At 48.1% G+C, this 21,844-nt stretch overlaps 8 non-coding genes across 8 annotated transcripts; all 8 read right to left on the bottom strand.

Annotated features, from left to right (window-relative positions):
* Positions 1-2,148: 2,148 nt before the first annotated feature.
* On the bottom strand, positions 2,149-2,221 carry trnav-cac (transfer RNA valine (anticodon CAC)). Its single transcript has one exon. It is a non-coding gene; the product is annotated as a tRNA-Val (tRNA).
* Positions 2,222-3,558: 1,337 nt separating this feature from the next.
* Positions 3,559-3,631, bottom strand: trnav-cac (transfer RNA valine (anticodon CAC)). The gene has a single exon. It is a non-coding gene; the product is annotated as a tRNA-Val (tRNA).
* A 3,203-nt stretch (positions 3,632-6,834) lies between these two features.
* Positions 6,835-6,907, bottom strand: trnav-cac (transfer RNA valine (anticodon CAC)). Its single transcript has one exon. It is a non-coding gene; the product is annotated as a tRNA-Val (tRNA).
* Positions 6,908-10,587: 3,680 nt separating this feature from the next.
* trnav-cac (transfer RNA valine (anticodon CAC)) lies at positions 10,588-10,660 on the bottom strand. The gene has a single exon. It is a non-coding gene; the product is annotated as a tRNA-Val (tRNA).
* A 2,270-nt stretch (positions 10,661-12,930) lies between these two features.
* trnav-cac (transfer RNA valine (anticodon CAC)) lies at positions 12,931-13,003 on the bottom strand. Its single transcript has one exon. It is a non-coding gene; the product is annotated as a tRNA-Val (tRNA).
* A 2,270-nt stretch (positions 13,004-15,273) lies between these two features.
* On the bottom strand, positions 15,274-15,346 carry trnav-cac (transfer RNA valine (anticodon CAC)). Its single transcript has one exon. It is a non-coding gene; the product is annotated as a tRNA-Val (tRNA).
* A 2,270-nt stretch (positions 15,347-17,616) lies between these two features.
* Positions 17,617-17,689, bottom strand: trnav-cac (transfer RNA valine (anticodon CAC)). Its single transcript has one exon. It is a non-coding gene; the product is annotated as a tRNA-Val (tRNA).
* Positions 17,690-19,026: 1,337 nt separating this feature from the next.
* trnav-cac (transfer RNA valine (anticodon CAC)) lies at positions 19,027-19,099 on the bottom strand. Its single transcript has one exon. It is a non-coding gene; the product is annotated as a tRNA-Val (tRNA).
* Between the last annotated feature and the right edge of the window lie 2,745 nt (positions 19,100-21,844).

Below are 21,844 nucleotides of genomic sequence, written 5' to 3'. Positions count from 1 at the left end.
CCCGGCCAATGCACCGATTGTAACTTGGAGCGTCTCGTGGTATTTCATGGTAGTTGGCGGATAAGGAAGGAATCACCTGCCTGAGAATGAGTTGGTCAACAGAATGTGCCATGGGCTTCTCTGCAGGCCTCCTACGACTCTTTCTGCTTCCCACTTGAGTTCTTAGTGCTCTCTTTGCTGTTTGTAAACACGTCATTATGCAACAGGGCACGTTTGACCCGTGAACAGGGGCGAAAAGGTGAGAACATGCGGTCTCTCCGTGTCTGTCTCTTGTTAGCGACAAGCTAGCATGCAAACTGTGATGAGAGGTGTACATTTTCCGCGATCAGCCATCTATATAGTCAATGTTTTATATTTTATAAGCAAATATGTCTATATGCTGATTGGTCTTAAGCAGCGTTGTCCAATCTTCAGCTTTTGGTTCCAATCTAGCAGGAGCCACACCTGATTCCAATTGTTGGCTCCGCTGATCTTGGCTTTCAATAGACTAAAGTGTGGCTTCTGCTTGGTTAGAATGACAACCTGCAACCACACTGGCCCATTCTGGAGAAGACTGGACAACCCTGATCTAAAGCAAATAACCACCGAGGTAAGTGCCACTTTGTGAGTTCTGAATCCGTCATGCCGGCTCGACGTCACTCGATGAACAGGGAAGGAACCCGGAGATGAGAAGACTTCCCACGGTTGAGGAATGGCAATTTCAGGTTGAGGGTACGTTTGCTTTGCGTTTTCCCGCTTGGGGGTGGGGAATTACAAGTCGCAACCTCGAGTCAAGCGCATCATTACTCTTGTCTTCTTGATGAAGGAAAGAGCCAGGCTTCCACATTCAGTGGAAAAGCAGAGACTGCCCGTGATTTTGCAAGCAACTGTTATCTGCCTTGCTACAAAAGCTCAATGGAAGGGAAACCGCTCCCAGTTGACCTGGGTTCGATTCCCGGCCAATGCACCGATTGTAACTTGGAGCGTCTCGTGGTATTTCATGGTAGTTGGCGGATAAGGAAGGAATCACCTGCCTGAGAATGAGTTGGTCAACAGAATGTGCCATGGGCTTCTCTGCAGGCCTCCTACGACTCTTTCTGCTTCCCACTTGAGTTCTTAGTGCTCTCTTTGCTGTTTGTAAACACGTCATTATGCAACAGGGCACGTTTGACCCGTGAACAGGGGCGAAAAGGTGAGAACATGCGGTCTCTCCGTGTCTGTCTCTTGTTAGCGACAAGCTAGCATGCAAACTGTGATGAGAGGTGTACATTTTCCGCGATCAGCCATCTATATAGTCAATGTTTTATATTTTATAAGCAAATATGTCTATATGCTGATTGGTCTTAAGCAGCGTTGTCCAATCTTCAGCTTTTGGTTCCAATCTAGCAGGAGCCACACCTGATTCCAATTGTTGGCTCCGCTGATCTTGGCTTTCAATAGACTAAAGTGTGGCTTCTGCTTGGTTAGAATGACAACCTGCAACCACACTGGCCCATTCTGGAGAAGACTGGACAACCCTGATCTAAAGCAAATAACCACCGAGGTAAGTGCCACTTTGTGAGTTCTGAATCCGTCATGCCGGCTCGACGTCACTCGATGAACAGGGAAGGAACCCGGAGATGAGAAGACTTCCCACGGTTGAGGAATGGCAATTTCAGGTTGAGGGTACGTTTGCTTTGCGTTTTCCCGCTTGGGGGTGGGGAATTACAAGTCGCAACCTCGAGTCAAGCGCATCATTACTCTTGTCTTCTTGATGAAGGAAAGAGCCAGGCTTCCACATTCAGTGGAAAAGCAGAGACTGCCCGTGATTTTGCAAGCAACTGTTATCTGCCTTGCTACAAAAGCTCAATGGAAGGGAAACCGCTCCCAGCCTTTTTCGGCCGCAGACCTCTTGCAGACCTCTCGAGGTGAACTCGGCGAGCAGTACTTTACGGAAAATTTTCCAGTCACGCACAGAGTCTTGTTGAGCAACGAAAGAGCCAGGCTTCCACTTTCTGGGGAAAACCAGAGACTCCCTTTCATTTGGTAAGCAAATATTAACTGCTTTGCTACAAAAGAAGGAAATCTCCTCTGTAAAGGAGGTCTCGCTTTCTGGCTGTTCCTAGAGGACCTGATCCTACAGTGATGACAACCGCTCAGTCATTAAAGCAAAGTTCAGAATTTCTAGCTTGTTTCTGCCCGGTCTCGAACCAGGGACCTTTTGCGTGTGAGGCAAACGTGATAACCACTACACTACAGAAACCATGGTGCGGTGGCACTTTGGTGGTGCACATACGTACACTTTGTTCACCAGAGCTGAATGGTGCAGCGTGGCATTGGTGGTATAGTGGTGAGCATAGCTCCAGTCCAAGCAGTTGACCCGGCTCCAATTCTTGGCCCGTCCACGGCTTGGAGCTTCTCCAGGTACTTTATGGTAGTTGGCACAAAAGGAAGGAATCACCTACCTGAGAATGAGTTGGTCAACAGAATGTGCCATAGGCTTCTCTGCAGGCCTCCTACGACTCTTTCTACTTCCCACTTGAGTTCTTAGTGCTCTCTTTGCTGTTTGTAAACACGTCATTATGCAACAGGGCACGTTTGACCCGTGAACAGGGGCGAAAAGGTGAGAACATGCGGTCTCTCCGTGTCTGTCTCTTGTTAGCGACAAGCTAGCATGCAAACTGTGATGAGAGGTGTACATTTTCCGCGATCAGCCATCTATATAGTCAATGTTTTATATTTTATAAGCAAATATGTCTATATGCTGATTGGTCTTAAGCAGCGTTGTCCAATCTTCAGCTTTTGGTTCCAATCTAGCAGGAGCCACACCTGATTCCAATTGTTGGCTCCGCTGATCTTGGCTTTCAATAGACTAAAGTGTGGCTTCTGCTTGGTTAGAATGACAACCTGCAACCACACTGGCCCATTCTGGAGAAGACTGGACAACCCTGATCTAAAGCAAATAACCACTGAGGTAAGTGCCACTTTGTGAGTTCTGAATCCGTCATGCCGGCTCGACGTCACTCGATGAACAGGGAAGGAACCCGGAGATGAGAAGACTTCCCACGGTTGAGGAATGGCAATTTCACGTTGAGGGTACGTTTGCTTTGCGTTTTCCCGCTTGGGGGTGGGGAATTACAAGTCGCAACCTCGAGTCAAGCGCATCATTACTCTTGTCTTCTTGATGAAGGAAAGAGCCAGGCTTCCACATTCAGTGGAAAAGCAGAGACTGCCCGTGATTTTGCAAGCAACTGTTATCTGCCTTGCTACAAAAGCTCAATGGAAGGGAAACCGCTCCCAGCCTTTTTCGGCCGCAGACCTCTTGCAGACCTCTCGAGGTGAACTCGGCGAGCAGTACTTTACGGAAAATTTTCCAGTCACGCACAGAGTCTTGTTGAGCAACGAAAGAGCCAGGCTTCCACTTTCTGGGGAAAACCAGAGACTCCCTTTCATTTGGTAAGCAAATATTAACTGCTTTGCTACAAAAGAAGGAAATCTCCTCTGTAAAGGAGGTCTCGCTTTCTGGCTGTTCCTAGAGGACCTGATCCTACAGTGATGACAACCGCTCAGTCATTAAAGCAAAGTTCAGAATTTCTAGCTTGTTTCTGCCCGGTCTCGAACCAGGGACCTTTTGCGTGTGAGGCAAACGTGATAACCACTACACTACAGAAACCACGGTGCGGTGGCACTTTGGTGGTGCACATACGTACACTTTGTTCACCAGAGCTGAATGGTGCAGCGTGGCATTGGTGGTATAGTGGTGAGCATAGCTCCAGTCCAAGCAGTTGACCCGGCTTCAATTCTTGGCCCGTCCACGGCATGGAGCTTCTCCAGGTACTTTATGGTAGTTGGCACAAAAGGAAGGAATCACCTACCTGAGAATGAGTTGGTCAACAGAATGTGCCATAGGCTTCTCTGCAGGCCTCCTACGACTCTTTCTGCTTCCCACTTGAGTTCTTAGTGCTCTCTTTGCTGTTTGTAAACACGTCATTATGCAACAGGGCACGTTTGACCCGTGAACAGGGGCGAAAAGGTGAGAACATGCGGTCTCTCCGTGTCTGTCTCTTGTTAGCGACAAGCTAGCATGCAAACTGTCATGAGAGGTGTCCATTTTCCGCGATCAGCCATCTATATAGTCAATGTTTTATATTTAATAAGCAAATATGTCTATATGCTGATTGGTCTTAAGCAGCGTTGTCCAATCTTCAGCTTTTGGTTCCAATCTAGCAGGAGCCACACCTGATTCCAATTGTTGGCTCCGCTGATCTTGGCTTTCAATAGACTAAAGTGTGGCTTCTGCTTGGTTAGAATGACAACCTGCAACCACACTGGCCCATTCTGGAGAAGACTGGACAACCCTGATCTAAAGCAAATAACCACCAGTGTAAGTGCCACTTTGTGAGTTCTGAATCCGTCATGCCGGCTCGACGTCACTCGATGAACAGGGAAGGAACCGGGAGATGAGAAGACTTCCCACGGTTGAGGAATGGCAATTTCAGGTTGAGGGTACGTTTGCTTTGCGTTTTCCCGCTTGGAGGTGGGGAATTACAAGTCGCAACCTCGAGTCAAGCGCATCATTACTCTTGTCTTCTTGATGAAGGAAAGAGCCAGGCTTCCACATTCAGTGGAAAAGCAGAGACTGCCCGTGATTTTGCAAGCAACTGTTATCTGCCTTGCTACAAAAGCTCAATGGAAGGGAAACCGCTCCCAGTTGACCTGGGTTCGATTCCCGGCCAATGCACCGATTGTAACTTGGAGCGTCTCGTGGTATTTCATGGTAGTTGGCGGATAAGGAAGGAATCACCTGCCTGAGAATGAGTTGGTCAACAGAATGTGCCATGGGCTTCTCTGCAGGCCTCCTACGACTCTTTCTGCTTCCCACTTGAGTTCTTAGTGCTCTCTTTGCTGTTTGTAAACACGTCATTATGCAACAGGGCACGTTTGACCCGTGAACAGGGGCGAAAAGGTGAGAACATGCGGTCTCTCCGTGTCTGTCTCTTGTTAGCGACAAGCTAGCATGCAAACTGTGATGAGAGGTGTACATTTTCCGCGATCAGCCATCTATATAGTCAATGTTTTATATTTTATAAGCAAATATGTCTATATGCTGATTGGTCTTAAGCAGCGTTGTCCAATCTTCAGCTTTTGGTTCCAATCTAGCAGGAGCCACACCTGATTCCAATTGTTGGCTCCGCTGATCTTGGCTTTCAATAGACTAAAGTGTGGCTTCTGCTTGGTTAGAATGACAACCTGCAACCACACTGGCCCATTCTGGAGAAGACTGGACAACCCTGATCTAAAGCAAATAACCACCGAGGTAAGTGCCACTTTGTGAGTTCTGAATCCGTCATGCCGGCTCGACGTCACTCGATGAACAGGGAAGGAACCCGGAGATGAGAAGACTTCCCACGGTTGAGGAATGGCAATTTCAGGTTGAGGGTACGTTTGCTTTGCGTTTTCCCGCTTGGGGGTGGGGAATTACAAGTCGCAACCTCGAGTCAAGCGCATCATTACTCTTGTCTTCTTGATGAAGGAAAGAGCCAGGCTTCCACATTCAGTGGAAAAGCAGAGACTGCCCGTGATTTTGCAAGCAACTGTTATCTGCCTTGCTACAAAAGCTCAATGGAAGGGAAACCGCTCCCAGTTGACCTGGGTTCGATTCCCGGCCAATGCACCGATTGTAACTTGGAGCGTCTCGTGGTATTTCATGGTAGTTGGCGGATAAGGAAGGAATCACCTGCCTGAGAATGAGTTGGTCAACAGAATGTGCCATGGGCTTCTCTGCAGGCCTCCTACGACTCTTTCTGCTTCCCACTTGAGTTCTTAGTGCTCTCTTTGCTGTTTGTAAACACGTCATTATGCAACAGGGCACGTTTGACCCGTGAACAGGGGCGAAAAGGTGAGAACATGCGGTCTCTCCGTGTCTGTCTCTTGTTAGCGACAAGCTAGCATGCAAACTGTGATGAGAGGTGTACATTTTCCGCGATCAGCCATCTATATAGTCAATGTTTTATATTTTATAAGCAAATATGTCTATATGCTGATTGGTCTTAAGCAGCGTTGTCCAATCTTCAGCTTTTGGTTCCAATCTAGCAGGAGCCACACCTGATTCCAATTGTTGGCTCCGCTGATCTTGGCTTTCAATAGACTAAAGTGTGGCTTCTGCTTGGTTAGAATGACAACCTGCAACCACACTGGCCCATTCTGGAGAAGACTGGACAACCCTGATCTAAAGCAAATAACCACCGAGGTAAGTGCCACTTTGTGAGTTCTGAATCCGTCATGCCGGCTCGACGTCACTCGATGAACAGGGAAGGAACCCGGAGATGAGAAGACTTCCCACGGTTGAGGAATGGCAATTTCAGGTTGAGGGTACGTTTGCTTTGCGTTTTCCCGCTTGGGGGTGGGGAATTACAAGTCGCAACCTCGAGTCAAGCGCATCATTACTCTTGTCTTCTTGATGAAGGAAAGAGCCAGGCTTCCACATTCAGTGGAAAAGCAGAGACTGCCCGTGATTTTGCAAGCAACTGTTATCTGCCTTGCTACAAAAGCTCAATGGAAGGGAAACCGCTCCCAGCCTTTTTCGGCCGCAGACCTCTTGCAGACCTCTCGAGGTGAACTCGGCGAGCAGTACTTTACGGAAAATTTTCCAGTCACGCACAGAGTCTTGTTGAGCAACGAAAGAGCCAGGCTTCCACTTTCTGGGGAAAACCAGAGACTCCCTTTCATTTGGTAAGCAAATATTAACTGCTTTGCTACAAAAGAAGGAAATCTCCTCTGTAAAGGAGGTCTCGCTTTCTGGCTGTTCCTAGAGGACCTGATCCTACAGTGATGACAACCGCTCAGTCATTAAAGCAAAGTTCAGAATTTCTAGCTTGTTTCTGCCCGGTCTCGAACCAGGGACCTTTTGCGTGTGAGGCAAACGTGATAACCACTACACTACAGAAACCATGGTGCGGTGGCACTTTGGTGGTGCACATACGTACACTTTGTTCACCAGAGCTGAATGGTGCAGCGTGGCATTGGTGGTATAGTGGTGAGCATAGCTCCAGTCCAAGCAGTTGACCCGGCTCCAATTCTTGGCCCGTCCACGGCTTGGAGCTTCTCCAGGTACTTTATGGTAGTTGGCACAAAAGGAAGGAATCACCTACCTGAGAATGAGTTGGTCAACAGAATGTGCCATAGGCTTCTCTGCAGGCCTCCTACGACTCTTTCTACTTCCCACTTGAGTTCTTAGTGCTCTCTTTGCTGTTTGTAAACACGTCATTATGCAACAGGGCACGTTTGACCCGTGAACAGGGGCGAAAAGGTGAGAACATGCGGTCTCTCCGTGTCTGTCTCTTGTTAGCGACAAGCTAGCATGCAAACTGTGATGAGAGGTGTACATTTTCCGCGATCAGCCATCTATATAGTCAATGTTTTATATTTTATAAGCAAATATGTCTATATGCTGATTGGTCTTAAGCAGCGTTGTCCAATCTTCAGCTTTTGGTTCCAATCTAGCAGGAGCCACACCTGATTCCAATTGTTGGCTCCGCTGATCTTGGCTTTCAATAGACTAAAGTGTGGCTTCTGCTTGGTTAGAATGACAACCTGCAACCACACTGGCCCATTCTGGAGAAGACTGGACAACCCTGATCTAAAGCAAATAACCACTGAGGTAAGTGCCACTTTGTGAGTTCTGAATCCGTCATGCCGGCTCGACGTCACTCGATGAACAGGGAAGGAACCCGGAGATGAGAAGACTTCCCACGGTTGAGGAATGGCAATTTCACGTTGAGGGTACGTTTGCTTTGCGTTTTCCCGCTTGGGGGTGGGGAATTACAAGTCGCAACCTCGAGTCAAGCGCATCATTACTCTTGTCTTCTTGATGAAGGAAAGAGCCAGGCTTCCACATTCAGTGGAAAAGCAGAGACTGCCCGTGATTTTGCAAGCAACTGTTATCTGCCTTGCTACAAAAGCTCAATGGAAGGGAAACCGCTCCCAGCCTTTTTCGGCCGCAGACCTCTTGCAGACCTCTCGAGGTGAACTCGGCGAGCAGTACTTTACGGAAAATTTTCCAGTCACGCACAGAGTCTTGTTGAGCAACGAAAGAGCCAGGCTTCCACTTTCTGGGGAAAACCAGAGACTCCCTTTCATTTGGTAAGCAAATATTAACTGCTTTGCTACAAAAGAAGGAAATCTCCTCTGTAAAGGAGGTCTCGCTTTCTGGCTGTTCCTAGAGGACCTGATCCTACAGTGATGACAACCGCTCAGTCATTAAAGCAAAGTTCAGAATTTCTAGCTTGTTTCTGCCCGGTCTCGAACCAGGGACCTTTTGCGTGTGAGGCAGACGTGATAACCACTACACTACAGAAACCACGGTGCGGTGGCACTTTGGTGGTGCACATACGTACACTTTGTTCACCAGAGCTGAATGGTGCAGCGTGGCATTGGTGGTATAGTGGTGAGCATAGCTCCAGTCCAAGCAGTTGACCCGGCTTCAATTCTTGGCCCGTCCACGGCATGGAGCTTCTCCAGGTACTTTATGGTAGTTGGCACAAAAGGAAGGAATCACCTACCTGAGAATGAGTTGGTCAACAGAATGTGCCATAGGCTTCTCTGCAGGCCTCCTACGACTCTTTCTGCTTCCCACTTGAGTTCTTAGTGCTCTCTTTGCTGTTTGTAAACACGTCATTATGCAACAGGGCACGTTTGACCCGTGAACAGGGGCGAAAAGGTGAGAACATGCGGTCTCTCCGTGTCTGTCTCTTGTTAGCGACAAGCTAGCATGCAAACTGTCATGAGAGGTGTCCATTTTCCGCGATCAGCCATCTATATAGTCAATGTTTTATATTTAATAAGCAAATATGTCTATATGCTGATTGGTCTTAAGCAGCGTTGTCCAATCTTCAGCTTTTGGTTCCAATCTAGCAGGAGCCACACCTGATTCCAATTGTTGGCTCCGCTGATCTTGGCTTTCAATAGACTAAAGTGTGGCTTCTGCTTGGTTAGAATGACAACCTGCAACCACACTGGCCCATTCTGGAGAAGACTGGACAACCCTGATCTAAAGCAAATAACCACCAGTGTAAGTGCCACTTTGTGAGTTCTGAATCCGTCATGCCGGCTCGACGTCACTCGATGAACAGGGAAGGAACCGGGAGATGAGAAGACTTCCCACGGTTGAGGAATGGCAATTTCAGGTTGAGGGTACGTTTGCTTTGCGTTTTCCCGCTTGGAGGTGGGGAATTACAAGTCGCAACCTCGAGTCAAGCGCATCATTACTCTTGTCTTCTTGATGAAGGAAAGAGCCAGGCTTCCACATTCAGTGGAAAAGCAGAGACTGCCCGTGATTTTGCAAGCAACTGTTATCTGCCTTGCTACAAAAGCTCAATGGAAGGGAAACCGCTCCCAGTTGACCTGGGTTCGATTCCCGGCCAATGCACCGATTGTAACTTGGAGCGTCTCGTGGTATTTCATGGTAGTTGGCGGATAAGGAAGGAATCACCTGCCTGAGAATGAGTTGGTCAACAGAATGTGCCATGGGCTTCTCTGCAGGCCTCCTACGACTCTTTCTGCTTCCCACTTGAGTTCTTAGTGCTCTCTTTGCTGTTTGTAAACACGTCATTATGCAACAGGGCACGTTTGACCCGTGAACAGGGGCGAAAAGGTGAGAACATGCGGTCTCTCCGTGTCTGTCTCTTGTTAGCGACAAGCTAGCATGCAAACTGTGATGAGAGGTGTACATTTTCCGCGATCAGCCATCTATATAGTCAATGTTTTATATTTTATAAGCAAATATGTCTATATGCTGATTGGTCTTAAGCAGCGTTGTCCAATCTTCAGCTTTTGGTTCCAATCTAGCAGGAGCCACACCTGATTCCAATTGTTGGCTCCGCTGATCTTGGCTTTCAATAGACTAAAGTGTGGCTTCTGCTTGGTTAGAATGACAACCTGCAACCACACTGGCCCATTCTGGAGAAGACTGGACAACCCTGATCTAAAGCAAATAACCACCGAGGTAAGTGCCACTTTGTGAGTTCTGAATCCGTCATGCCGGCTCGACGTCACTCGATGAACAGGGAAGGAACCCGGAGATGAGAAGACTTCCCACGGTTGAGGAATGGCAATTTCAGGTTGAGGGTACGTTTGCTTTGCGTTTTCCCGCTTGGGGGTGGGGAATTACAAGTCGCAACCTCGAGTCAAGCGCATCATTACTCTTGTCTTCTTGATGAAGGAAAGAGCCAGGCTTCCACATTCAGTGGAAAAGCAGAGACTGCCCGTGATTTTGCAAGCAACTGTTATCTGCCTTGCTACAAAAGCTCAATGGAAGGGAAACCGCTCCCAGCCTTTTTCGGCCGCAGACCTCTTGCAGACCTCTCGAGGTGAACTCGGCGAGCAGTACTTTACGGAAAATTTTCCAGTCACGCACAGAGTCTTGTTGAGCAACGAAAGAGCCAGGCTTCCACTTTCTGGGGAAAACCAGAGACTCCCTTTCATTTGGTAAGCAAATATTAACTGCTTTGCTACAAAAGAAGGAAATCTCCTCTGTAAAGGAGGTCTCGCTTTCTGGCTGTTCCTAGAGGACCTGATCCTACAGTGATGACAACCGCTCAGTCATTAAAGCAAAGTTCAGAATTTCTAGCTTGTTTCTGCCCGGTCTCGAACCAGGGACCTTTTGCGTGTGAGGCAAACGTGATAACCACCACACTACAGAAACCACGGTGCGGTGGCACTTTGGTGGTGCACATACATACACTTTGTTCACCAGAGCTGAATGGTGCAGCGTGGCATTGGTGGTATAGTGGTGAGCATAGCTCCAGTCCAAGCAGTTGACCCGGCTCCAATTCTTGGCCCGTCCATGGCTTGGAGCTTCTCCAGGTACTTTATGGTAGTTGGCACAAAAGGAAGGAATCACCTACCTGAGAATGAGTTGGTCAACAGAATGTGCCATAGGCTTCTCTGCAGGCCTCCTACGACTCTTTCTGCTTCCCACTTGAGTTCTTAGTGCTCTCTTTGCTGTTTGTAAACACGTCATTATGCAACAGGGCACGTTTGACCCGTGAACAGGGGCGAAAAGGTGAGAACATGCGGTCTCTCCGTGTCTGTCTCTTGTTAGCGACAAGCTAGCATGCAAACTGTGATGAGAGGTGTCCATTTTCCGCGATCAGCCATCTATATAGTCAATGTTTTATATTTAATAAGCAAATATGTCTATATGCTGATTGGTCTTAAGCAGCGTTGTCCAATCTTCAGCTTTTGGTTCCAATCTAGCAGGAGCCACACCTGATTCCAATTGTTGGCTCCGCTGATCTTGGCTTTCAATAGACTAAAGTGTGGCTTCTGCTTGGTTAGAATGACAACCTGCAACCACACTGGCCCATTCTGGAGAAGACTGGACAACCCTGATCTAAAGCAAATAACCACCGAGGTAAGTGCCACTTTGTGAGTTCTGAATCCGTCATGCCGGCTCGACGTCACTCGATGAACAGGGAAGGAACCGGGAGATGAGAAGACTTCCCACGGTTGAGGAATGGCAATTTCAGGTTGAGGGTACGTTTGCTTTGCGTTTTCCCGCTTGGAGGTGGGGAATTACAAGTTGCAACCTCGAGTCAAGCGCATCATTACTCTTGTCTTCTTGATGAAGGAAAGAGCCAGGCTTCCACATTCAGTGGAAAAGCAGAGACTGCCCGTGATTTTGCAAGCAACTGTTATCTGCCTTGCTACAAAAGCTCAATGGAAGGGAAACCGCTCCCAGTTGACCTGGGTTCGATTCCCGGCCAATGCACCGATTGTAACTTGGAGCGTCTCGTGGTATTTCATGGTAGTTGGCGGATAAGGAAGGAATCACCTGCCTGAGAATGAGTTGGTCAACAGAATGTGCCATGGGCTTCTCTGCAGGCCTCCTACGACTCTTTCTGCTTCCCACTTGAGTTCTTAGTGCTCTCTTTGCTGTTTGTAAACACGTCATTATGCAACAGGGCACGTTTGACCCGTGAACAGGGGCGAAAAGGTGAGAACATGCGGTCTCTCCGTGTCTGTCTCTTGTTAGCGACAAGCTAGCATGCAAACTGTGATGAGAGGTGTACATTTTCCGCGATCAGCCATCTATATAGTCAATGTTTTATATTTTATAAGCAAATATGTCTATATGCTGATTGGTCTTAAGCAGCGTTGTCCAATCTTCAGCTTTTGGTTCCAATCTAGCAGGAGCCACACCTGATTCCAATTGTTGGCTCCGCTGATCTTGGCTTTCAATAGACTAAAGTGTGGCTTCTGCTTGGTTAGAATGACAACCTGCAACCACACTGGCCCATTCTGGAGAAGACTGGACAACCCTGATCTAAAGCAAATAACCACTGAGGTAAGTGCCACTTTGTGAGTTCTGAATCCGTCATGCCGGCTCGACGTCACTCGATGAACAGGGAAGGAACCCGGAGATGAGAAGACTTCCCACGGTTGAGGAATGGCAATTTCACGTTGAGGGTACGTTTGCTTTGCGTTTTCCCGCTTGGGGGTGGGGAATTACAAGTCGCAACCTCGAGTCAAGCGCATCATTACTCTTGTCTTCTTGATGAAGGAAAGAGCCAGGCTTCCACATTCAGTGGAAAAGCAGAGACTGCCCGTGATTTTGCAAGCAACTGTTATCTGCCTTGCTACAAAAGCTCAATGGAAGGGAAACCGCTCCCAGCCTTTTTCGGCCGCAGACCTCTTGCAGACCTCTCGAGGTGAACTCGGCGAGCAGTACTTTACGGAAAATTTTCCAGTCACGCACAGAGTCTTGTTGAGCAACGAAAGAGCCAGGCTTCCACTTTCTGGGGAAAACCAGAGACTCCCTTTCATTTGGTAAGCAAATATTAACTGCTTTGCTACAAAAGAAGGAAATCTCCTCTGTAAAGGAGGTCTCGCTTTCTGGCTGTTCCTAGAGGACCTGATCCTACAGTGATGACAACCGCTCAGTCATTAAAGCAAAGTTCAGAATTTCTAGCTTGTTTCTGCCCGGTCTCGAACCAGGGACCTTTTGCGTGTGAGGCAAACGTGATAACCACCACACTACAGAAACCACGGTGCGGTGGCACTTTGGTGGTGCACATACGTACACTTTGTTCACCAGAGCTGAATGGTGCAGCGTGGCATTGGTGGTATAGTGGTGAGCATAGCTCCAGTCCAAGCAGTTGACCCGGCTCCAATTCTTGGCCCGTCCACGGCTTGGAGCTTCTCCAGGTACTTTATGGTAGTTGGCACAAAAGGAAGGAATCACCTACCTGAGAATGAGTTGGTCAACAGAATGTGCCATAGGCTTCTCTGCAGGCCTCCTACGACTCTTTCTGCTTCCCACTTGAGTTCTTAGTGCTCTCTTTGCTGTTTGTAAACACGTCATTATGCAACAGGGCACGTTTGACCCGTGAACAGGGGCGAAAAGGTGAGAACATGCGGTCTCTCCGTGTCTGTCTCTTGTTAGCGACAAGCTAGCATGCAAACTGTGATGAGAGGTGTCCATTTTCCGCGATCAGCCATCTATATAGTCAATGTTTTATATTTAATAAGCAAATATGTCTATATGCTGATTGGTCTTAAGCAGCGTTGTCCAATCTTCAGCTTTTGGTTCCAATCTAGCAGGAGCCACACCTGATTCCAATTGTTGGCTCCGCTGATCTTGGCTTTCAATAGACTAAAGTGTGGCTTCTGCTTGGTTACAATGACAACCTGCAACCACACTGGCCCATTCTGGAGAAGACTGGACAACCCTGATCTAAAGCAAATAACCACCGAGGTAAGTGCCACTTTGTGAGTTCTGAATCCGTCATGCCGGCTCGACGTCACTCGATGAACAGGGAAGGAACCGGGAGATGAGAAGACTTCCCACGGTTGAGGAATGGCAATTTCAGGTTGAGGGTACGTTTGCTTTGCGTTTTCCCGCTTGGAGGTGGGGAATTACAAGTTGCAACCTCGAGTCAAGCGCATCATTACTCTTGTCTTCTTGATGAAGGAAAGAGCCAGGCTTCCACATTCAGTGGAAAAGCAGAGACTGCCCGTGATTTTGCAAGCAACTGTTATCTGCCTTGCTACAAAAGCTCAATGGAAGGGAAACCGCTCCCAGTTGACCTGGGTTCGATTCCCGGCCAATGCACCGATTGTAACTTGGAGCGTCTCGTGGTATTTCATGGTAGTTGGCGGATAAGGAAGGAATCACCTGCCTGAGAATGAGTTGGTCAACAGAATGTGCCATGGGCTTCTCTGCAGGCCTCCTACGACTCTTTCTGCTTCCCACTTGAGTTCTTAGTGCTCTCTTTGCTGTTTGTAAACACGTCATTATGCAACAGGGCACGTTTGACCCGTGAACAGGGGCGAAAAGGTGAGAACATGCGGTCTCTCCGTGTCTGTCTCTTGTTAGCGACAAGCTAGCATGCAAACTGTGATGAGAGGTGTACATTTTCCGCGATCAGCCATCTATATAGTCAATGTTTTATATTTTATAAGCAAATATGTCTATATGCTGATTGGTCTTAAGCAGCGTTGTCCAATCTTCAGCTTTTGGTTCCAATCTAGCAGGAGCCACACCTGATTCCAATTGTTGGCTCCGCTGATCTTGGCTTTCAATAGACTAAAGTGTGGCTTCTGCTTGGTTAGAATGACAACCTGCAACCACACTGGCCCATTCTGGAGAAGACTGGACAACCCTGATCTAAAGCAAATAACCACTGAGGTAAGTGCCACTTTGTGAGTTCTGAATCCGTCATGCCGGCTCGACGTCACTCGATGAACAGGGAAGGAACCCGGAGATGAGAAGACTTCCCACGGTTGAGGAATGGCAATTTCACGTTGAGGGTACGTTTGCTTTGCGTTTTCCCGCTTGGGGGTGGGGAATTACAAGTCGCAACCTCGAGTCAAGCGCATCATTACTCTTGTCTTCTTGATGAAGGAAAGAGCCAGGCTTCCACATTCAGTGGAAAAGCAGAGACTGCCCGTGATTTTGCAAGCAACTGTTATCTGCCTTGCTACAAAAGCTCAATGGAAGGGAAACCGCTCCCAGCCTTTTTCGGCCGCAGACCTCTTGCAGACCTCTCGAGGTGAACTCGGCGAGCAGTACTTTACGGAAAATTTTCCAGTCACGCACAGAGTCTTGTTGAGCAACGAAAGAGCCAGGCTTCCACTTTCTGGGGAAAACCAGAGACTCCCTTTCATTTGGTAAGCAAATATTAACTGCTTTGCTACAAAAGAAGGAAATCTCCTCTGTAAAGGAGGTCTCGCTTTCTGGCTGTTCCTAGAGGACCTGATCCTACAGTGATGACAACCGCTCAGTCATTAAAGCAAAGTTCAGAATTTCTAGCTTGTTTCTGCCCGGTCTCGAACCAGGGACCTTTTGCGTGTGAGGCAAACGTGATAACCACTACACTACAGAAACCACGGTGCGGTGGCACTTTGGTGGTGCACATACGTACACTTTGTTCACCAGAGCTGAATGGTGCAGCGTGGCATTGGTGGTATAGTGGTGAGCATAGCTCCAGTCCAAGCAGTTGACCCGGCTCCAATTCTTGGCCCGTCCACGGCTTGGAGCTTCTCCAGGTACTTTATGGTAGTTGGCACAAAAGGAAGGAATCACCTACCTGAGAATGAGTTGGTCAACAGAATGTGCCATAGGCTTCTCTGCAGGCCTCCTACGACTCTTTCTGCTTCCCACTTGAGTTCTTAGTGCTCTCTTTGCTGTTTGTAAACACGTCATTATGCAACAGGGCACGTTTGACCCGTGAACAGGGGCGAAAAGGTGAGAACATGCGGTCTCTCCGTGTCTGTCTCTTGTTAGCGACAAGCTAGCATGCAAACTGTGATGAGAGGTGTCCATTTTCCGCGATCAGCCATCTATATAGTCAATGTTTTATATTTAATAAGCAAATATGTCTATATGCTGATTGGTCTTAAGCAGCGTTGTCCAATCTTCAGCTTTTGGTTCCAATCTAGCAGGAGCCACACCTGATTCCAATTGTTGGCTCCGCTGATCTTGGCTTTCAATAGACTAAAGTGTGGCTTCTGCTTGGTTACAATGACAACCTGCAACCACACTGGCCCATTCTGGAGAAGACTGGACAACCCTGATCTAAAGCAAATAACCACCGAGGTAAGTGCCACTTTGTGAGTTCTGAATCCGTCATGCCGGCTCGACGTCACTCGATGAACAGGGAAGGAACCGGGAGATGAGAAGACTTCCCACGGTTGAGGAATGGCAATTTCAGGTTGAGGGTACGTTTGCTTTGCGTTTTCCCGCTTGGAGGTGGGGAATTACAAGTTGCAACCTCGAGTCAAGCGCATCATTACTCTTGTCTTCTTGATGAAGGAAAGAGCCAGGCTTCCACATTCAGTGGAAAAGCAGAGACTGCCCGTGATTTTGCAAGCAACTGTTATCTGCCTTGCTACAAAAGCTCAATGGAAGGGAAACCGCTCCCAGTTGACCTGGGTTCGATTCCCGGCCAATGCAGCGATTGTAACTTGGAGCGTCTCGTGGTATTTCATGGTAGTTGGCGGATAAGGAAGGAATCACCTGCCTGAGAATGAGTTGGTCAACAGAATGTGCCATGGGCTTCTCTGCAGGCCTCCTACGACTCTTTCTGCTTCCCACTTGAGTTCTTAGTGCTCTCTTTGCTGTTTGTAAACACGTCATTATGCAACAGGGCACGTTTGACCCGTGAACAGGGGCGAAAAGGTGAGAACATGCGGTCTCTCCGTGTCTGTCTCTTGTTAGCGACAAGCTAGCATGCAAACTGTGATGAGAGGTGTACATTTTCCGCGATCAGCCATCTATATAGTCAATGTTTTATATTTTATAAGCAAATATGTCTATATGCTGATTGGTCTTAAGCAGCGTTGTCCAATCTTCAGCTTTTGGTTCCAATCTAGCAGGAGCCACACCTGATTCCAATTGTTGGCTCCGCTGATCTTGGCTTTCAATAGACTAAAGTGTGGCTTCTGCTTGGTTAGAATGACAACCTGCAACCACACTGGCCCATTCTGGAGAAGACTGGACAACCCTGATCTAAAGCAAATAACCACTGAGGTAAGTGCCACTTTGTGAGTTCTGAATCCGTCATGCCGGCTCGACGTCACTCGATGAACAGGGAAGGAACCCGGAGATGAGAAGACTTCCCACGGTTGAGGAATGGCAATTTCACGTTGAGGGTACGTTTGCTTTGCGTTTTCCCGCTTGGGGGTGGGGAATTACAAGTCGCAACCTCGAGTCAAGCGCATCATTACTCTTGTCTTCTTGATGAAGGAAAGAGCCAGGCTTCCACATTCAGTGGAAAAGCAGAGACTGCCCGTGATTTTGCAAGCAACTGTTATCTGCCTTGCTACAAAAGCTCAATGGAAGGGAAACCGCTCCCAGCCTTTTTCGGCCGCAGACCTCTTGCAGACCTCTCGAGGTGAACTCGGCGAGCAGTACTTTACGGAAAATTTTCCAGTCACGCACAGAGTCTTGTTGAGCAACGAAAGAGCCAGGCTTCCACTTTCTGGGGAAAACCAGAGACTCCCTTTCATTTGGTAAGCAAATATTAACTGCTTTGCTACAAAAGAAGGAAATCTCCTCTGTAAAGGAGGTCTCGCTTTCTGGCTGTTCCTAGAGGACCTGATTCTACAGTGATGACAACCGCTCAGTCATTAAAGCAAAGTTCAGAATTTCTAGCTTGTTTCTGCCCGGTCTCGAACCAGGGACCTTTTGCGTGTGAGGCAAACGTGATAACCACTACACTACAGAAACCACGGTGCGGTGGCACTTTGGTGGTGCACATACGTACACTTTGTTCACCAGAGCTGAATGGTGCAGCGTGGCATTGGTGGTATAGTGGTGAGCATAGCTCCAGTCCAAGCAGTTGACCCGGCTTCAATTCTTGGCCCGTCCACGGCTTGGAGCTTCTCCAGGTACTTTATGGTAGTTGGCACAAAAGGAAGGAATCACCTACCTGAGAATGAGTTGGTCAACAGAATGTGCCATAGGCTTCTCTGCAGGCCTCCTACGACTCTTTCTGCTTCCCACTTGAGTTCTTAGTGCTCTCTTTGCTGTTTGTAAACACATCATTATGCAACAGGGCACGTTTGACCCGTGAACAGGGGCGAAAAGGTGAGAACATGCGGTCTCTCCGTGTCTGTCTCTTGTTAGCGACAAGCTAGCATGCAAACTGTGATGAGAGGTGTACATTTTCCGCGATCAGCCATCTATATAGTCAATGTTTTATATTTTATAAGCAAATATGTCTATATGCTGATTGGTCTTAAGCAGCGTTGTCCAATCTTCAGCTTTTGGTTCCAATCTAGCAGGAGCCACACCTGATTCCAATTGTTGGCTCCGCTGATCTTGGCTTTCAATAGACTAAAGTGTGGCTTCTGCTTGGTTAGAATGACAACCTGCAACCACACTGGCCCATTCTGGAGAAGACTGGACAACCCTGATCTAAAGCAAATAACCACTGAGGTAAGTGCCACTTTGTGAGTTCTGAATCCGTCATGCCGGCTCGACGTCACTCGATGAACAGGGAAGGAACCCGGAGATGAGAAGACTTCCCACGGTTGAGGAATGGCAATTTCAGGTTGAGGGTACGTTTGCTTTGCGTTTTCCCGCTTGGGGGTGGGGAATTACAAGTCGCAACCTCGAGTCAAGCGCATCATTACTCTTGTCTTCTTGATGAAGGAAAGAGCCAGGCTTCCACATTCAGTGGAAAAGCAGAGACTGCCCGTGATTTTGCAAGCAACTGTTATCTGCCTTGCTACAAAAGCTCAATGGAAGGGAAACCGCTCCCAGCCTTTTTCGGCCGCAGACCTCTTGCAGACCTCTCGAGGTGAACTCGGCGAGCAGTACTTTACGGAAAATTTTCCAGTCACGCACAGAGTCTTGTTGAGCAACGAAAGAGCCAGGCTTCCACTTTCTGGGGAAAACCAGAGACTCCCTTTCATTTGGTAAGCAAATATTAACTGCTTTGCTACAAAAGAAGGAAATCTCCTCTGTAAAGGAGGTCTCGCTTTCTGGCTGTTCCTAGAGGACCTGATCCTACAGTGATGACAACCGCTCAGTCATTAAAGCAAAGTTCAGAATTTCTAGCTTGTTTCTGCCCGGTCTCGAACCAGGGACCTTTTGCGTGTGAGGCAAACGTGATAACCACCACACTACAGAAACCACGGTGCGGTGGCACTTTGGTGGTGCACATACGTACACTTTGTTCACCAGAGCTGAATGGTGCAGCGTGGCATTGGTGGTATAGTGGTGAGCATAGCTCCAGTCCAAGCAGTTGACCCGGCTTCAATTCTTGGCCCGTCCACGGCTTGGAGCTTCTCCAGGTACTTTATGGTAGTTGGCACAAAAGGAAGGAATCACCTACCTGAGAATGAGTTGGTCAACAGAATGTGCCATAGGCTTCTCTGCAGGCCTCCTACGACTCTTTCTGCTTCCCACTTGAGTTCTTAGTGCTCTCTTTGCTGTTTGTAAACACATCATTATGCAACAGGGCACGTTTGACCCGTGAACAGGGGCGAAAAGGTGAGAACATGCGGTCTCTCCGTGTCTGTCTCTTGTTAGCGACAAGCTAGCATGCAAACTGTGATGAGAGGTGTACATTTTCCGCGATCAGCCATCTATATAGTCAATGTTTTATATTTTATAAGCAAATATGTCTATATGCTGATTGGTCTTAAGCAGCGTTGTCCAATCTTCAGCTTTTGGTTCCAATCTAGCAGGAGCCACACCTGATTCCAATTGTTGGCTCCGCTGATCTTGGCTTTCAATAGACTAAAGTGTGGCTTCTGCTTGGTTAGAATGACAACCTGCAACCACACTGGCCCATTCTGGAGAAGACTGGACAACCCTGATCTAAAGCAAATAACCACTGAGGTAAGTGCCACTTTGTGAGTTCTGAATCCGTCATGCCGGCTCGACGTCACTCGATGAACAGGGAAGGAACCCGGAGATGAGAAGACTTCCCACGGTTGAGGAATGGCAATTTCAGGTTGAGGGTACGTTTGCTTTGCGTTTTCCCGCTTGGGGGTGGGGAATTACAAGTCGCAACCTCGAGTCAAGCGCATCATTACTCTTGTCTTCTTGATGAAGGAAAGAGCCAGGCTTCCACATTCAGTGGAAAAGCAGAGACTGCCCGTGATTTTGCAAGCAACTGTTATCTGCCTTGCTACAAAAGCTCAATGGAAGGGAAACCGCTCCCAGCCTTTTTCGGCCGCAGACCTCTTGCAGACCTCTCGAGGTGAACTCGGCGAGCAGTACTTTACGGAAAATTTTCCAGTCACGCACAGAGTCTTGTTGAGCAACGAAAGAGCCAGGCTTCCACTTTCTGGGGAAAACCAGAGACTCCCTTTCATTTGGTAAGCAAATATTAACTGCTTTGCTACAAAAGAAGGAAATCTCCTCTGTAAAGGAGGTCTCGCTTTCTGGCTGTTCCTAGAGGACCTGATCCTACAGTGATGACAACCGCTCAGTCATTAAAGCAAAGTTCAGAATTTCTAGCTTGTTTCTGCCCGGTCTCGAACCAGGGACCTTTTGCGTGTGAGGCAAACGTGATAACCACCACACTACAGAAACCACGGTGCGGTGGCACTTTGGTGGTGCACATACGTACACTTTGTTCACCAGAGCTGAATGGTGCAGCGTGGCATTGGTGGTATAGTGGTGAGCATAGCTCCAGTCCAAGCAGTTGACCCGGCTCCAATTCTTGGCCCGTCCACGGCTTGGAGCTTCTCCAGGTACTTTATGGTAGTTGGCACAAAAGGAAGGAATCACCTACCTGAGAATGACTTGGTCAACAGAATGTGCCATAGGCTTCTCTGCAGGCCTCCTACGACTCTTTCTGCTTCCCACTTGAGTTCTTAGTGCTCTCTTTGCTGTTTGTAAACACGTCATTATGCAACAGGGCACGTTTGACCCGTGAACAGGGGCGAAAAGGTGAGAACATGCGGTCTCTCCGTGTCTGTCTCTTGTTAGCGACAAGCTAGCATGCAAACTGTGATGAGAGGTGTCCATTTTCCGCGATCAGCCATCTATATAGTCAATGTTTTATATTTAATAAGCAAATATGTCTATATGCTGATTGGTCTTAAGCAGCGTTGTCCAATCTTCAGCTTTTGGTTCCAATCTAGCAGGAGCCACACCTGATTCCAATTGTTGGCTCCGCTGATCTTGGCTTTCAATAGACTAAAGTGTGGCTTCTGCTTGGTTACAATGACAACCTGCAACCACACTGGCCCATTCTGGAGAAGACTGGACAACCCTGATCTAAAGCAAATAACCACCGAGGTAAGTGCCACTTTGTGAGTTCTGAATCCGTCATGCCGGCTCGACGTCACTCGATGAACAGGGAAGGAACCGGGAGATGAGAAGACTTCCCACGGTTGAGGAATGGCAATTTCAGGTTGAGGGTACGTTTGCTTTGCGTTTTCCCGCTTGGAGGTGGGGAATTACAAGTTGCAACCTCGAGTCAAGCGCATCATTACTCTTGTCTTCTTGATGAAGGAAAGAGCCAGGCTTCCACATTCAGTGGAAAAGCAGAGACTGCCCGTGATTTTGCAAGCAACTGTTATCTGCCTTGCTACAAAAGCTCAATGGAAGGGAAACCGCTCCCAGTTGACCTGGGTTCGATTCCCGGCCAATGCACCGATTGTAACTTGGAGCGTCTCGTGGTATTTCATGGTAGTTGGCGGATAAGGAAGGAATCACCTGCCTGAGAATGAGTTGGTCAACAGAATGTGCCATGGGCTTCTCTGCAGGCCTCCTACGACTCTTTCTGCTTCCCACTTGAGTTCTTAGTGCTCTCTTTGCTGTTTGTAAACACGTCATTATGCAACAGGGCACGTTTGACCCGTGAACAGGGGCGAAAAGGTGAGAACATGCGGTCTCTCCGTGTCTGTCTCTTGTTAGCGA

This window comes from Ictalurus punctatus, unplaced genomic scaffold (assembly GCF_001660625.3).
Source record: "Ictalurus punctatus breed USDA103 unplaced genomic scaffold, Coco_2.0 Super-Scaffold_100046, whole genome shotgun sequence".
Classification (NCBI taxonomy): domain Eukaryota; kingdom Metazoa; phylum Chordata; class Actinopteri; order Siluriformes; family Ictaluridae; genus Ictalurus; species Ictalurus punctatus.
Note: the sequence above shows the minus strand (reverse complement) of the source record. Positions and strands in the feature narration are given on the sequence as shown.